Below are 17,823 nucleotides of genomic sequence, written 5' to 3'. Positions count from 1 at the left end.
AATATCTGAGTGGACTCTGAACTGCACATACTGGAATATTTTGCAGAGTTTTCTTGCTTGGACTTTACTTAAGAGCACAGTTGTTTGTTACTGATGGAATTTTTACTTTCTCTTTTAATTATTTTTTTAAACCGAAGATGTTGGGAGAGGTACTTAATGAGATCTGAGCTGTGACAATTAGGTTATATTTCATTAAGTTCTCCTCATTTATCATTTAAGAGTTTATCAGCTGAGCTCCCTTTACCAGCGTTCATCTTGCTTGAAATCTATACACAGAGAGAGGAAGACCAAGACCTCCTATTGACTTTCTAGATAACAAAGCTAAGTTGTAATTACAAGAACCACAGTAAGGACCGGAGGACTTGCTATTCAAATCTAACCACCCCAGCTCTCAAGACTGATTTTTCACAAGGCAGCAAACACAATGATAAATTTTAACACACTTAGCTCTCAGACTATCCATCAGCAAAACCGCACACAAGAGCGACACAGCAATGTGGATTTTAGGTGTGATATCCAAGTGTGCTGTTTTCCTACAATGCTCTCTGCCTCTGATGCAATTTCACATGTGTTACTTGAGGAGACACTTTCAACAACACTAAATTCTGCACAGACTGTACTGCTAGTATAAAACAGTGATTTAAAACAATGAGGCCTTCAAGAGCAATCTCATTATATCTAATAAACCTACTAATCTGTAAGAATGGGTCAGTCCAGCAGAGCCTAATGTATTGGTGACTGCAGTCACTTACAGACATCTTCAGAAAAGAAAGCATGTTTTGATTAACAGATTTTAAACCACATTCAAGAGATCCCTGGGAATCCTTGGGCCGATTCTAAGGCAGCAGGAAAAGTAAAGTGCAAACAGTATTGGTAGGCTTCGTAACCTTATTCAGGGGGCTGACGTTACTGACGTACAGAAGTACCAATAAAAGGTAAAGAACTCAGAGCTGTAAGCGATGTGCGGCCCTACTGACACCTTCAATATCTTCTACAGGAGCAGGAAACTGAGGTGGAAACTGGACTCATACCCCTGGCTACTGGCCTGAGGACAGAAGAAAGAGAGGTATCCAGAAGGGCATATTAAGCATGTGCTTAACACTAGGCATGTGAATGCCCCAAACGCATAGAAGCTCACATGCCAAAGTTAGCAACATTGCTGTAGCCAAGCTGTGCTGAGAGTTAAGCATGCACTTAAGAGCTTTGCTGGCCAGCAGCCATTCAGAGATGTACAATCAGTGCAGAGACATGTAGGCAGAGACTTCCTTTAATGGGTCCATTGAATCCTCTTCTTGAAGATACACACTTGGTTATTTTAACGTATTTATAAACCCAAATACTCCTCTTCTGATTACATTTCAGACACTAGCAAATATACTAATATCATTTTGCCTGGAGTTCTTTGTTTATCACACTACTTCAAAATTCAGAGCCAAACGATTCAAAATCAAATGCAAAAAGCAGCGGGAATATATAACGCAGAACTCTCCCAAATCCTGTTCTCTGCTTGCTTCATCCTTGATTTGTTTGCTTTGAAGGTGCCGGTAGATGCTTGTCTGCATGCAGTGATAACCACTAACAGCAGCTTGATGAATAAGGGAAGAGAAAGTGGAAGGAAAGCAATAGGAAAGGCGTTAAGGGCACCAAGTCATTTTTTTCTGGGAAGGGCATTAGACACATGCTCGCTACTCCAGCCACAATGCTATCCAAGCTGTCCTGTGCCACTGCCAAAAACTGCAACAGGTGCCAAAATATTACAGCATTGGTTAAACCCACTCCTAATGCACCAGCTCAGGGACTGATCCAGATCCCAGAAGCCAATGAACATCTTTTCCCAGACGTCAATTGTTTCTGAATAGTTCCCTGTTATTTCCAGCGCGATGCTGGGGGATACACATAAATTTAACTGCCAGGAAGCAATCCTCTGATTTTGCCACTGCAAGTCTGGATGGATGCCAAAGCCATGCACAGCTTCCCAAATGCATTTGTAAGGTAATTAATATTTTATATTCATGACAATAAGAGAACTTCATTCACAAGGAACTATTAAGACAGTTTCTCGTTCCTTTCTCCCCAGCACATTACAATGACAACTCCATGCCAGCAGCAGCCACATGGCCTAAAGGTGCCAAGCTGGCAAGGATACTCTTCTCGCAGCATTTGGCATCTAACCCCTTGGCAAACCCCTCAGCAGTTGTGCTTGGCTGCTTTTGGAGCCGTCATGTGGTTAGGCTGCTGATAGCATAGGAGGGTGCTGTGTCCTCTGGGCACCATTTCACTTTAACACCTGTCTGATTCAGAGGAATGCACGCACATGGAGAGCGCGATCTCCGCACAAATCCTCCCAGAGACGCAGAGCACATGCTCCATTTGTTCCTGAAAGGGGTCGTTTCCTCAGACCCACAAGTGCTTTCTTTCCCCCCCCGCCTTCTCTTCCCCTCCACATATCTGTATGTAGCCCTTAGAGGGTCCTACATCCTGCCATGCATTCCACATGTGTTGGAAGTTTGCTCTGTGAGCCAGGAATACAGAACGTAGCCTTTTTGTATATAATGAAATCTCATATTTTACTGTGCTCATATAAAGCCATTTCTTTGTGAATAAGACCTTTTTTATTTGTGACATTTTAACGATCTACAAATGTTTGGTATAGATGAAAGGAAATGATTATTTCCAGGTCACCTTGCAGTAATACTTTTTGATAGGCACCATAATTCCAATTAAATTGAGTAATAAGGGAGGGGGGAAACCCTTCAAACATTTCAAGTGCCACTGAAGCAGAAATATTTTTAAAGAAAAAGATAAAAACAAGCATACATCATTTACGAGTCACAAAATATCAGAGAAGCACAGATAAGAAAATTCAAAGCCCTTTTTCTACCATGGACTACTCAAAAGAATTGTGATTGTTACGACACATAGACTATAAGAATAGAACTCCGCCCCACAAATACTACGCAAGCTTGTAGTGAATGCAGCAAGTTCTCATGTAGCAGGATTAGGTCTGACTTGGGGAAGTCAGACCCAATAAGAGTCAGACCCAAGTCACAAACACAGGGAAATAATCTCAAGGCTGAGACCAGAGATGTACTTGTCAGAATCACAACTCTCATCCCCAACTTGGCAGAGGCAGCTCTGGGGCCCCAGCGTGCTACGGCAGAGGTGCGGTAGGTGTGCAGAAAAGAGTGTTGAGGCTTTGCCCAGCACCTCTCCAAATCTGTGCCTGTCCAAAAGCGCTACAATCCGTTTGCACAGATCACGTTTGCATGAACAACGGCCTGCACTGATTCATCCAGTACATTCTGACACTTTTGAGCACGGTTATCTTTGGATCAGACACTCTCTAAAGGCTGTGAAATCAATGCAAGTCTTCAGTTGCTAAGCTCACGGTCACAAAATAACTGCTATCGCTCACTCTAGCGGGAAGGCTTAGCGTACCCATTTCACCCCAACTGGAATGTACAAATAAAAGGCAGGAGTCCTGTGTTCTACCTCAAGCCATACCATTTGCCTGTCACGTTGTTACTGCAACTTTTGTTCTGAACGAAGCTGATGGCCCACAAACACCAGGCAGAGCTCTAGCACAGAACACAAACCCTGCGCACCGCACGTAACTTTGCACCTATCAGTATTCCTATGTTTAGCCATCTGTGTTAGGACTTTTAAATAAAGGGCTTTTTTAAAAAAAGCAAACAAAAGCCAAACAAGCGACTACTGTTTTGAGATCCTCACACTACAAGTAAAACAAGCCGCTATCAGAAGGTCACTGGGGCTGCCCACGTGCAAAATTGCATTGAAGTTATGCAAACAGAAGAGAGGATAAAGTATTTATAAAAATACTCTTTTCATGCCCTAGTCTAGCACAAGGTAAGCAACTTCTTCTGTTTTGAGGGAGATGGGTTTTGTTTTGTTGCTTTTTTTTCCCCCCCTTCTTGAACAGTTCTTCACTATTTATTAGTAAAAAGACGTCCTCTCCCCCCCTCCTCTGAAACACATGCTTTCTTCCAAAGGACAGGGTGACATACAGGATGGACACTGGGACCATGACAAATTTAAGATCCAGCATCTTGAAGGCTTTCCTGGCCACAAGCCAAACTTTGTGGGATGGAAAAAGCTTTTCAATATGGCATTTTCAGTAACAATTCCATATTTAACCCTTGGGAGGTAATGAAATATGCTAACTTAAAATTATTATTCAGCTACATATAAAAATGGTATTTTTGATCATTTTAGAACCTTCTCTAATTACATCACTTCCCATTTCTTTTTCTCTGTGACCTGGGCAATTGATTTCATTTTCATTAAAGCACCTGGGCAAAAAATAAGTACCAGATAAGCATATAAAACTCTAACAACATTCCTGAAATAGTTTTTCTGTAAAGTATATGGCATGTTCAGAACACATGATTCTGTAGTACAACGATTTTATTGGCTTCACTGCTCAGTGTGGTCATCTCAGATTCATGCCAAATAAACCTACCACACTGCACAGTCATTTATTTTCCATCTCTGTGTACGCATATAGTCTTTCTAAAAAGCAAGTTTCCAGTTCCTGCAGAAATTCACATTATATTATCTTTCCTTGAATATGATAACCTAAGAACAGGGCACTGTATGTTACTCTTGGCAACTAAACTGGGAACAAGTAAGTACAGGACTTCAGAACAGCCAATAAGAAAAGAACAGCTGGGCTGGAGGATTTGCCTCCAACAAGATCCCTACAGGAACCTGGTGCTCGGTACCAGGAGCAGTCTCAGTTGGGTTGAGCCCTGGAATGAATGCACCATGGCTTATAGACATGTTATGTGGAAGCCCCAGGAAAGAAAGAAATTAATGTCAAAGTCAGAAAAGCCTCCAGTTTCAATTACATATACAAAAACCTTCGACATGAATAGACCTTGCCAGATGTTTCCTTATCATAATACATTTCCCCTCATTAACATGACTAAATAAATACAACTTACCCAAATCAAATCCTGACCATTTCCCCATATTAAACTTAATGAATTTTCTCAGGTTTATGCACTTTTTCAGCATGCAATCTAAAGTTGAGAGCTTCTCCATGAGAACATGCCTGATCGGGGCTTTTATGTTTTTATGAAACAGTTATTGTGCCATGACACAAAGGTAGAACAGCATTTTAAAGGGCTGCTGACTCTGAACAATTTATATGCTAATTTCAGAAATGATTCCTCCTACATTAAATAAGGAGCTAAGGAATGTTCCAAAGGTCTGGACAGACCACACCATTAACAGATTGGGTAAATCAACGCTAATACTGCCCACAGCGTATTACACTGTGTGAACTTTCTTCACTGCACACACTTTACTAATTTTAGTTCCACGTGGTTCCTCAGCTGACTGGCCAAAATATAAACCACACCAGCTCCCCTAAAGAGGTCCCTGTGCCCATCTTGACCTTGGACTTGCCTTTAATATTAAACTTGAGGCAAAAACTGAAAGGTCACACGATTTTTTCATTCAGGGTACATTTATAAATGGTTTATAAAGGGTTAACAAATGATTAATAGATGGAAATATCAAAAAAGTATGGGCAGCTATGAACAATAAGTATAGCTGATATGCATTTTAGGAAAGTACAAAGCAGACCCATAGCCCGAACTCCAACAGTGTAAAGGCTAATAATTCAAATATCGTCAAACTTGTTTGAGCACTGACAAATCCCCAGCATTTATTAGCAGTGTTCTGAGGCTGTTATTGTTTTAAAGGACAAGTCAAATCTGGTTCCAAATTTAGATTTTGTACAAACAAGCTGTTATAAAGCCTTAGAATAACAGAAAGGTTTCCAGTTTTTATTTTACTTCCAATAAAAATGATCTTTAAACAAATTCTCATATGGCATATGTAATCCTAACAGTGCAGAACTGAAAAACATGAAATTAAATAAGCATCACTAAATCAAATGGAAGGATCATAAAATACTAAGATCAATTGAATTTTTAAAATTCCTTCTGGTTTTATATCTTAGCTTACTAGTTACACTGCCGAAACACGACACTGAGTCGAAGTGTGATGCTGAGTCCAAGTGCTTAGCCGTCACAGGCAAAAAGCACCACACTGCACTCACTAGTGATGAAATTTTGGGCTGAGGAGTTAACTCAAACCAGCATCCAGACCATTTACAGGATCTTGTGCATTACCGCAATGGGACAAGCTCTTGCATTCTCCCTTACTGGTAGACTCTTAGGTATTAAATACCTTTACATGACAAAAATCTGATTTCTCTTCAACTGAAGTTAAGAGCTTCTGCTGGGGACTCTCTTTCCTTCTCTCTCACTCTCACTCTCTCTCTCTCTTCCCCCTCTCTCTCTTCCCCCCCTCTCTCTCTTCCCCCCTCTCTCTCTCTCTTCCCCCCTCTCTCTCTCTCTTCCCCCCTCTCTCTCTCTCTCCCCCCTCTCTCTTCCCACTCTCTCTCTCTTCCCACTCTCTCTTCCCCCTCTCTCTCCCTTTCCCCCTCTCTCTCTCTCTCTCCCTTTCCCCCTCTCTCTTTCCCCCTCTCTCTCTCTTTCCTCCTCTCTCTCTCTTTCCTCCTCTCTCTCTCTCTTTCCTCCTCTCTCTCTCTCTCTTTCCTCCTCTCTCTCTCTTTCCTCCTCTCTCTCTCCCCCTTCCCCCCCTCTCTCTCTCTCCCTTTCCCCCGCTCTCTCTCTCTCTCCCTTTCCCCCTCTCTCTCTCTCTCTCCCTTTCCCCCTCTCTCTCTCTCCCTTTCCCCCTCTCTCTCTCTCTCCCTTTCCCCCTCTCTCTCTCTCCCTTTCCCCCTCTCTCTCTCCCTTTCCCCCCTCTCTCTCTCCCTTTCCCCCTCTCTCTCTCCCTTTCCCCCTCTCTCTCTCTCTCCCTTTCCCCCTCTCTCTCTCTCTCCCTTTCCCCCCTCTCTCTCTCTCCCTGTCCCCCTCTCTCTCTCTCTTTCCCCCTCTCTCTCTCTTTCCCCCTCTCTCTCTCTCTTTCCCCCTCACTCTCTCTCTCTCTTCCCCCTCTCTCTCTTCCCCCTCTCTCTCTCTCTCTTTCCCCCTCTCTCTCTCTCTTTCCTCTCTCTCTCTCCCTTTCCCCCTCTCTCTCTCTCCCTTTCCCCCTCTCTCTCTCTCTCCCTTTCCCCCTCTCTCTCTCTCTCCCTTTCCCCCTCTCTCTCTCTCTCCCTTTCCCCCTCTCTCTCTCTCCCTTTCCCCCTCTCTCTCTCTCCCTTTCCCCCTCTCTCTCTCTCCCTTTCCCCCTCTCTCTCTCTCCCTTTCCCCCTTTCTCTCTCCCTCCACTTAACTCTATGAGGATTACACTAAATGTCAGTAACTCACAATCTCATAATACCGTTCTTAACGTTTTGGGGACACAGTTGAGCATTAAGTCGAAAGAGCACCCTCTCATTGAATTCAATAACTGAACTTCCACTGAGGGCCAAGGAATTGGATTAGGTATTGTACTTATGGCATGGGCGACAGCAAACTCCCTCCCCACCATCACACATACCCCCCAACTAATTAGCGCAATAAGACTTAATTATATCACAGGAGCTCTCTCTCAGCAAACTACAATCAGTCACAAAGAGCAGCCTTCCATAAACCAGTACAAGCAGGACCCCAAGACTTGAAACAGCTAAAATCACATACAGCCAAGAACATGCTTTGCTACACATCAGACACCTCAGTCAAACGACTCCTGATAATGATCAATGATGGTAAATTGGCAGCCAGGCTGCTGGAAAAATTCCAAATTTCACCTTTCAGCTACAGGAATGAGGAGGATATATGTGAACGTGATCTTTGGCAGGGAAAGGTACATTGTTTCACCGCTGTGGGAAAAATGCTTAATGCTTAAACACTTCCTTAAAATAAAATTACAATGAAACATTAGAAGTAGCATTATTAACAATAATCAATTTTCCTGCCTAAATGACAAAATAACTCCAAACCCATCCCTAATCTGTGGAAGAAAAATCTAGTGTTTCATGCCCTGGCTTTTTTTTCTGAGCACTTCAGCAGAGATGCTCACTGCAAAGAGAATAGGCCCTTGTGTGCTTTGGATTTTGAAACTCAAGAAAGTTCCCAACTCACCTGTTCTTTTTCCCATCAATGAATGAGAAGGAAATTAACAAAAATTTTGAGGTTAGACCATAACACTCTAGAGACGCCCAACACAAACCCTTACACCCCAAATTTATTTCTGAATGGTGAACCATGTCCAAGAAATAACGTCTCTGAAGAGAGACAGAAAATGTATACAGCTTTAAAAAGGATTTGGGGATCTTGGAAACTAAAGTTGTTGCTGAACTCCATGATACACAGAAAAATGGAGTTGGCTTTATAATCTTTATATGAAAACCAATGCCATAAAAATATTTCATTGCCTTACACCAAGTCAGGTCTTCCCTCAACTGCCCGATATTCCACCTCTGACCATGTCAGACGTCTGCTGTTGGGGCAGTATCTCACCTTGTGCCCTCTACTGAGGAGGCACAGGAAGCCAAGTTTGAAAAAGTATGTGTCTTGGATATTCTGTCCTTCATGCTGGTCCCAAAACAAGAATGAAAATCTAGTACAATGATAAAGCTGTTGCTAAATATTCATACAGATATGCTTGCTGAGAAACCACTGTCTGCTACTGAACACTCACATGCATATGTACACATAAATATACTTGTAAAAACACCCTGTGCTTCCCAATAGAACGAAAAACGGTCCCCAGTCAGACATCATTGTTCGCCCAGTTTAGAGTCACTTTTCTTCACTCCCTTCTCAGTTTTTTCACCTCAGCTTCAACCCATCGTCCTTTACCTCCTGCACAGGCTCAGCCAGCTCCTTTCCTCCACTAATCCACTTCTTCCCCAGAAGATACCTTATCTGAAAAAGAAAAAAAGCTACTGCAATTCATGTTATTATATCATTAGTTCTCTGTATGTCCCTTCCCTCACACTGCCTTTTTAGGTTACAGTTTCTTTAGGACAGTGATTATTTACTGTTCTGTGTACTAATAGAACACAGCCCCAATCTTAACCAGCCTCAACTCACTATCATAAGAAGTTGAGAATAAAAAGAAGCTGCCTTTGCTCTAGGTAAACGCTCTCCAGACTGATATCAATCATATTTATCTGTCTTTGCAAAACAAAGACCAGAAAGCACATAAGAAACATGTCAAACATTATAGAACCTAAATCACTAATTCTTTTGAAAATCACTTATTTCAAACAAATTTAATATCATGAAATGTAATCATATTTTTATTCCAGGCATTGATGAAAAAGTAAATTGTGGTGGTAATTTTGTTTTTATTCAAGTCTTGCCTACATATTTTCTTAGGGCACTTAGGAGTAAATCATACCTCCTTTCTCTTCATTGAGCTGCCTAAATACAATTAGGAAAACATTCGATTTGTAGAAGTTGGCTTTTTTTGTTGGAATTTGTAGAAGAGAGAAAATATTCTGATACAGAAGAGATTCAAAATACTCGGGAAGACACCCTGAAAACCATTTAAAAAAACTGATTCTGAATGCATTTAGCATCAAAATGTTTTTTACTGATAATTTTATAGCAATTATTCACAGCATTTTCTTAGCAGCAAAGCACTTAGCAAATAGGAAAAGCTAGGCCAAAGGCATGTTGCCAATCTGCTTTTAGGGTCAAAAAAACCCCCACAATGACATTGCCTGCTATTTTCAGAGTACATGGCATGGCAGACAAAAGGCCACTGAATCTTTCAGGTTCTTTAGTAGACTAAGAATCAATAATTCCTTCTTCTGCAAAACAGCTGTAAAGCAACCTAACCACAAATTCTGCAGAGTAGTAGATTAATTACTACCACTCTTAAAGCTGGAGCTCAGAATCCCAGTCTTCTAGTCAGGAAAAAATCATATTGGGTTATTACAAGGACTAACCATTCTGAGATGCCAAAAGGATCTGTTTTCTTTCCCATGAAGCTCAAGTTTCCACCTTTGGCTACATTCTCATAATACAAAGTCCTGGTTTTAACCCAACTCAGCAGGGCACACAACAAGAAGCATAGAAGAACTTCCCCGAGCGTGCGCTGCGCAGCCAGCCAAGGCTGCTGTAGAAAGAGACATCAGTTTCAGATCAAGACAGATGATTGCAGCCACTTTATCTACTTATCTTCCTCATGCAGAGCAGTAACTATCAGACAGTTCAAGCTTAAAACGGCACATTGCAGAAAGGCATCCACTTGGCAACTCTGAAGTAAAACAATAATGCTTCAAAATGCCATGCTGTTTGAAAAGGGGCATCTTGCTGTGAACATTACTCAGATATGGAGAGGCTATACCTGCTAGCTTAGTATGGTATGCAGCATGCTTCACGCACTCAGAAAGCACAGTGGTTTAGATCTGCAATCAACCTGTCAGAAACAGTTCTTGCAGAAGGGGAGTTTGAGTACTTTACCCATGAATTTAAGCAGCGTAGGTAGTAAGTCCTTCAGCCCTCTGCTGGTGAATTGTGGGAGAGGAAATGGACAAAAATGATGGAAAGATATTAGCACTACACAATCATTAATTTCCTTTTGTAAGATTACCTGAAATTCCAATGTTTGTGCTACATTGGAAAAGAGGCATAAACCCCTGACTTATAATTGGGCCCCCAATTTACCACTGACAAGAGTCAGGACTTAAACAAGAACATTCAAAACGCTGAATAAAAAGAAGCTCAGATGCATCTTTGGGTATCTATGATCAAAACTTATCTGAAACATCCTAAAGAGCATTACAGCAGAATTCATGGTATTAACACAACCACACGGATTACTAACAGCTATTTACCATGTGCAGAGATACTGGTACCACCAGCTGTCAGCATTATAGCTAATATTGCTATATTCAGTGTAGATTCAAGTGAATTCCTCTACTAGTCTTACATCTCCACTTTCCTGGGAAATCACTTCCACCACAAGAACAGAATAAATCGTAGAACACTAAGGCACCTCAAGCTGCCAGACGCCACTAGCACTCATGTGGTCACACATACATTGCTTTCCTGTCTACGCAGAGATGTCCCTTCAGAGTAAGTGCATTTCATATCCAAATGCCCCAAAAATACATGAGTGCTTTGATGACTTGGGTCGCCCTTCTTGAAAACCATGGTACCTGCTCCGTCAAGAATTTGTGTAGTCTTTCCTAATCACACAGTCTGAAGCCTTCTAGCTTAAATGAACTTTCATTAAAACAGGCAAGTCACCGAGCATAAAAACCACCCCTTTAAACACGTGAGGTTTGGATGCACTTTTGCTGAATCCAAGGCAGATCCAAGGGAACCTTCAGGAATTCTTGTGAGTGTTGTTAGCAGATCTGACCTTTGGCTGCAGTCACAGAGGCTGTAGGGACTCTACACACCAGTCAGTGCTTATCTTACAGATCCTCATGCTATTTTGCTAACATGATGTTTTTATGTCTGCTGGAGATTTGGCCTAACATAGCATCCTTTGCAACCGCCTGCAGAGGCACGCATGCAACTATCAGCCTGCTAACTGCTTTTTTCCACCCACTGAAAATGATCAAATATCTTTGACACAGGGAAGTTTAACTGGGAGGAAGTGGTGGTCATCCTCTTGCAGTAACCCCTAGAGAAGACGAGAATGTCATTGCAAACTTGTGGGAAAAAGAAAGTTTTTCCATTGTCAGCATGTAAAATAGGCACGGGACAATCAGTACTGCAGGTTTTTTTCTGCAATCACGTTGACAAATCTGTGAATGGGAAGAAAATGAAAGCCAGAGGCAATTTGTTCAAAAAAACTATTAATTAACTAAGGGTTACAAAGTTGATATTTAGAGAGCTGACTCTTCAAAGAGACAGAAGTAGCACTCGTAGTCTTGAAATGGGCATAAAATATTGATACTAAAAAAGGTATAATAGATTTCTAATAAATAGCCTTATAAGTTTTTCAGTATCAGCCTGCCCTCAGTGTCTTTGTCCAAAAGAAAACAAGAAAATTCTGCTACATGTGCTACAAACAAAGAATTGACAGCACTCCCATTACTCACCTTCATTTCCTACCACCTATTCTCTTAATCACTGCAGGCTGACATATTCCCAGAGTGACTTCACATAAATTCTCTACAGATGAAAAGCTCAATGTTGTTTCTACCATCACACTCTCACCAACGACTGCATTCTTAGTACGCATGTTAGTGCCAAAGAGAGGTATCGTAAGAGTTCGTACACTTGACCTTCTGTACCATAATTCCCGTCATTTCCAGTCTACATCTTAATGTTCTGCAAAAGTTAGCACAAAGCATGGAAGCAAATAATGAAACTACACGAGGGGACATTTCCCCCCACTACAGGCAAACACAAATAATCACAGAGCTGATGCAATAATTAACAAGGGAATTGCTTACATTAATGACAGAAAATGGCAGGGATGAACCAAATTCACTGTGGTTAAATCACTGCAGATACAAGGAAGATCATCTAATGTGATAAACTCATGATATCTGGGCCAACTATAAGGAATGAAGTTTCATTGCTATCATACCGTCATTGCCATCTTTCCCCATTCTCCGTTTTACACCCACCCCTAGGCAGCTCTCGGTTATAACACCTACCTCTAATTGCTCCCTAAGTGATGTGTTAGCTTACATTTCTCACAGAAAGCATATTATGCCATTGCCAAGAGAGATGTGCCCATTCTGACCTACCAAATCAGTGCTGATGTCTCAAAGACTGCCTCCCGTCACCAGGTAAGATATTTACTTACAATAGCAACAACTCTCAAAAAAATAGCAAAAGTTAGCAATGTTGTAACTTCATATTGTATGAGATGAAAAGGAAACATGCATGTTAGTACTCATGCATGCTACATTTTGTGTCCTCCCCAAGGCCAAAACACATTTCTTTGTGAGGACTATATTGTGAGGTGTACAGCATCAACCCCCTCCAGAGCCAATGTTAAACAACAAAAACAAATGCTCTGCCTCTTCACTGAATGAACACACCCAAAAGATGCTTAGATTCTAGTTCCAAAAAAAGGACAGTATTTTCGAAGCCCTCCAAGCACCATCCACATTATTCAGCAAAACGACTCAATATTTACATTGTAGAATAAATACAGAGAGGTCAATTCCTTCCTAAAAGGATACCAAATACCAACTATCCTGCTGTTCAGACGTTTATTACAAAGAGGCAGATACGACTAACAAAAACTATCAGTTTTGGTGAAAGTGACTGCTGCTGGCCACGTTCACAGAGCCATTTGACTCCTTCCAGCAGAAAAGTAATTTAGAAAAATTACATGGCTTTATTCACCCTGGCACCAAGCAATCTATCTAGGAACAAGCTTGAACTGCCAGGGATACGGGATCGAATTTGGGAGATGGTAGTTGTAGTGATCACATTAAAGCTTCTCACTTCTCTATCACAAAGTTAAAACCTTCAGATGCCGCAGAGACATAGTTTTTATGTGTACATGTATGCGTGAGCTTACACATAAATATATTATATACAAATACACATACGTAGACACATGCAAACACTTTTGGAGAGAAACCTCTTTTCAAGCACAGAGCACTTTGACCATAGCTGCCCTCCTGAGAGCTCATTTTCAGATACCTATATAAAAACTATGCAAAAATACAGTAATTTCTGCTTACACGTGGTAAATGCTCTGCTGCCACCCTATGACGCTTTCTGGTATTGCCCATTTCCGAAGTCATCTCCTCCCAGTCGATAACTAACCAGGTAAAAAATGATCCAGTTCCATTAAAGGCAGCACTGGTAGCTGAACTACTTTGCGTACCTGCGGTGCCTTGGCCTCTGTGGAACACAGGGCATCGCCGCCTTCTTTCACCTGTATGCAAAATGGCCCCAGTTCTTTTTATCATTCTGCCAACAGAAGCAAAAATTTATCTTAATTCCCAGTCACAAAAACGTTATTGGGCTCTGGCAGTTAACTTTTACTGGTTTACAATGTACTTTCCTTTACACAAGATAATGCCAGCTAACCCCAGCAAACCTTTCACACAGCTGTTATGCTTTATAGTTGATCAAAGCATTGATTTCGCAGTATTATGTCAATGCCAGACACGCTGATTCCCCTCACTGTTTTCACTCAGGGTCTGTTCAGTTCCTTTCTTTGGTTTCTTTACAAAGCACAACTTGTCTCAGTCCTTACTACTACATCTAAATTAAGTTTGCAGCAGTATATAAACACAAGTGTTAGCCCATCAGGTTTAAGTGAGAAAGGGAAATGCTGTTACTTGTATCTTAAGATTCGCTCCATCTATAATTACGTCTTCAAGCATTTAAACACTTCAGCTTCCCTTGCAGTAAAAATACACATTTGCAGAATGCTGATTTAAAGAAATGAAAGAAACTAGAAAAGGAGTTTTTGACAGTATGTGTTTGCACACAAGAACAAGTTGCTCAGTTCTGAAGAATCTGCCTCTGTTGCAAGGGCAACAACATGCACATCTACTCAAATTACTGTAATTTAAAATTTGCAAGACCAGTTTATAGAATGAATTACTTTAAAATGTGGTTTACATTCTCATTTACCAGCTTGAGATGGCATAAAACATGCTGACTGCTCAATGGATGAAGGCTCAGTTGAGAGCTTATTGTCACAGAGGAACCACAATTACAGGCTTAAAGGAAGCCCAGCGCTGCTCGATTTATTTTCACATATTTCATTATTATTCTTGTTCTGGCACATGAGATGTAGCGGGAATGCACAGATCCTAGAATATACACTAAAAAACTAAAGAAAGAATTAACTGCTTTCGCAAGAACTGTCTACAAGAAAGTTTGACCATGGTGTTAAAAAATTTAGAGGCTATTTTCAAAATGTTTTGTCCACTGCCACTCTCCAGGGTTCTCAGAGGTTGTTTTGGGACTTGTTAGCAGTTCATGGCATTTAACTATATTTCATCCAGATGAGATGATGAAACTGGATTTGCCAGTTTTTAAGAAGTTTGGCGTTCTTACTCACATTTTTATACTCCAAGCACAATGCAGAAATGTTCAAGATACAAACATTTTGGTGCAGACGTGTATTACTTATGACTTGCTGCCTCAAAACATGCCTCCTTATGTTTAGCCATAAAAAAACTAAACCTGATTGTATTTCGACCCCTTGATTCAGGCTCCAGGACTTAACTATGCTGAGAATGTTCCATTAAGTGCATCCACGAGTGCTGATCATACAGCTCAGCCTGCATGGTTGGAGTCTAACATGGGGTCTTGATCTCCCTCTGCTGGCTATAATCGCAACTAAAGAATTTAAAATATCCTGTCATGCCCAACAAAGAAGGAAGAAAAATAGAATGTTAAAAAAAATATAGAAGAAAATAAATATACAAAAGCAGTCTTTATATCTTCGTACAGGATTTTGATTTTTTTTAATGTCTTCTTTTTCCCAGTTCCCCAATTTTCTGTAATAGCTAAGGCTGAAATTCAGCTCATCAATACACATTAAATACAAACTCACAAAGCTAAGTCTTGGGTCATATAAATATCTGTGATCTCCATCTTTATAGCCTCACACCTCCATTCATACATCCTCTAAAAGCCCTCTCCCACCTCCACATTCTCCTGTCCAAAGCCGGCCTCTCCTCTACACCTCATTGGAAGAGACAGACACCTTCAGCGCTGCTGCTTCCAGGGGAAAAGACCATCCTGGGCTCCCGCCTCTCCTCTGGGCAGGGGAAGGAGGTAAGGTTGCCCCTCTGTGTGACTGCACTTCTCCCTGGACTTTCCAGCATGCAGATGCACCCACAACTGTGTCCTGCTACCCAAAGTCTACGAACCTCTGCAAATCAGGGTCTCCAAGTGAGATTACAGCGCCTGAAATGAAATCTCCTGATGTTCCCATTTCCTGCTCCAGCACCAGTTTGTGACTGGGAAGCTCTGCAAGTGAGTCCTGTGCAAACAATTTCCTTCTTAAACAGTGTCAACAGATCACAGAGTATGGTATCTATGATGAGACAACCTATCAAGATAATAAGAAGACCTTTACAGCAAAAGGTGGGAAAACTGCTGGAAAGAAAACCACCACCATAACAGCAAATTAAGACACGCTTGCCGAGGACCAAAGTTAGAACTTAGGTCAAAATTACTGAGGAGAGGTCTACTAGAGGTAACAAAGTGACAAATGTAGGATTTTGGTTCAGACTCTACTTCCAAGAGAAATTCTTGTGCCCAAAGACATTTTGTCTCGCCCTCTTCTCTGAAAAGCTTTCTTTCCTTGTCTTCTTTCCTATTCTGACTGCAAGAGATAAGATTTCTGCCTCAAGGAGCTTACAGAGCAGACTTGGTGTCCTCTCAGTGTCTTCTGTGATAGATCACCTAACTCAGTTTTTTAAAACTTATTGCAAAAGTATTTTAGAGCATTGTGCCTGACCCACCATGAGTATTAATTTCTAAGCCACAATTAAACAGCTAAGAAGATACAATACTGACAGAAAGACTGTGCAGTGCTGTAAACAAAACCCTGCAAGATAACTTGAAGTACATATGACAGCAGAGATTTTGTTGGTCAGTCAAAGGGCTCCAGACCTATTAACGCCACTGGCCAGCCCACCTCTGCAGTAAGGTACTACCAAAATCAAATGGCAGCGCTTTACTCATCTTACTTGAGCCTGAACACCATTTACGTGGTACAAGATGGAATCAGATCTAATGACACAACAGCCAAAGCATCCTTTCTATGGGAAAGTATTTACTTCAATCCTATAAAGTAACAGCAGAGCCATCACCAAAGGCCATGGAAAAGCAGCATCAAGGAAGGCCATGAGGCACCATAACACCCCTTGGACTGCCTCATGTCAGAGCACAAGCTAGTGTCAAATTGCTGGGGGGGGAAACAACTGCAAGGGAATAGCAGAGCTAGATCCTTGCAAACATTTGTTCAAGAACTTGTGCTGTAAAATGATACAGTGCAGTGTTCTGTAAAACATTAGTTCTGTTTTCTGCTCAGTCTGTTAGCACACCAGCACGCTGGTGGCCACAGAATTAAAAAAAGCCATAACAGAGCTGGCACAAATCTTGCAAAATTCCTCCTTAAACAATGAAATTGCCTTCCTCTCAGTGGGATTCTTACATACGCTGTTGGGTCACAACCCTTTTTATCTGAAACACCATCTTATCTATATGGGCTTTAATTCAACCCTTCCTCATTTAGTAAACTCAGTGTGGTTCTCCCCAGACATCTGTTCATGAGTGTGTGGTGAAAATCGAGGTAATGCCTCTCTGTGTAAATCAGAAATTGCATGACTGAAACTTTGGGGCAGAACTGAACCTAAAGTGCTCCAGAACTAAATTTCATGGTGGCCACCTATACAATATGGGTGAGTTTTAGAACTGTTAAGCTTTGAATGCAAACCTTCAAGCCCACACTTCGCTTTCCAGTATCTGCACAATTAGGAAGTACAGGAGCCCAACTGTACAGATCCCTACAGGACTATAACAGGGTCACTCCAGAGACTAGAAAATAAAGACTTCGAAAACCGTCAGAGGCAAAAGTTTAATAGTCACCGAGGAGGGTCTCAATCAAGATATTTTCCTTAATTTAAAGGGTTGAGTTTGATGGCAGTAGATAACATAGTGGGCACCAACTGTTATGGAGCAGAGTTAAGGAGAAAAGGCCATTAGACAAAATAGGAGGAAAAGCAGAGCATGAAAAATATTTATTCACATGCTCTATGAGTCTATGTAATGTACCCTAGAGAGGCCCCAGTGAGCAAGTTCACTTCAGACCTCAATTACAACATGTGGGCAATTTTATTGCCCAACAAAAAAAGTACATTAGACATTTATGATCTCATTTTATTAAATTCTCCTACTTATTATGATCACCATTGGGTGTGGATGTGTGCAAGGATAA

At 41.3% G+C, this 17,823-nt stretch overlaps 1 protein-coding gene and 1 long non-coding RNA gene across 2 annotated transcripts in view; both read right to left on the bottom strand.

Annotated features, from left to right (window-relative positions):
- LOC128852220 (uncharacterized) overlaps positions 1 to 6,300 on the bottom strand; it is a 59,550-nt gene extending 53,250 nt beyond the window's left edge. Inside the window, exon 1 of the long non-coding RNA XR_008449933.1 lies at positions 4,965 to 6,300. This is a non-coding gene — a long non-coding RNA (uncharacterized LOC128852220). The remainder of the gene's footprint in view (positions 1 to 4,964) is intronic.
- The window catches only part of SMIM38 (small integral membrane protein 38), a 37,249-nt gene extending 19,719 nt beyond the window's left edge, over positions 1 to 17,530 (bottom strand). The window contains exon 1 of the mRNA XM_054066735.1: positions 8,781 to 17,530. The gene's annotated coding sequence lies outside the window, so the exon portion shown is untranslated. The remainder of the gene's footprint in view (positions 1 to 8,780) is intronic.
- Between the last annotated feature and the right edge of the window lie 293 nt (positions 17,531 to 17,823).

Source organism: Cuculus canorus, chromosome 5 (assembly GCF_017976375.1).
Source record: "Cuculus canorus isolate bCucCan1 chromosome 5, bCucCan1.pri, whole genome shotgun sequence".
Taxonomy (NCBI): Eukaryota; Metazoa; Chordata; class Aves; order Cuculiformes; family Cuculidae; genus Cuculus; species Cuculus canorus.
Note: the sequence above shows the minus strand (reverse complement) of the source record. Positions and strands in the feature narration are given on the sequence as shown.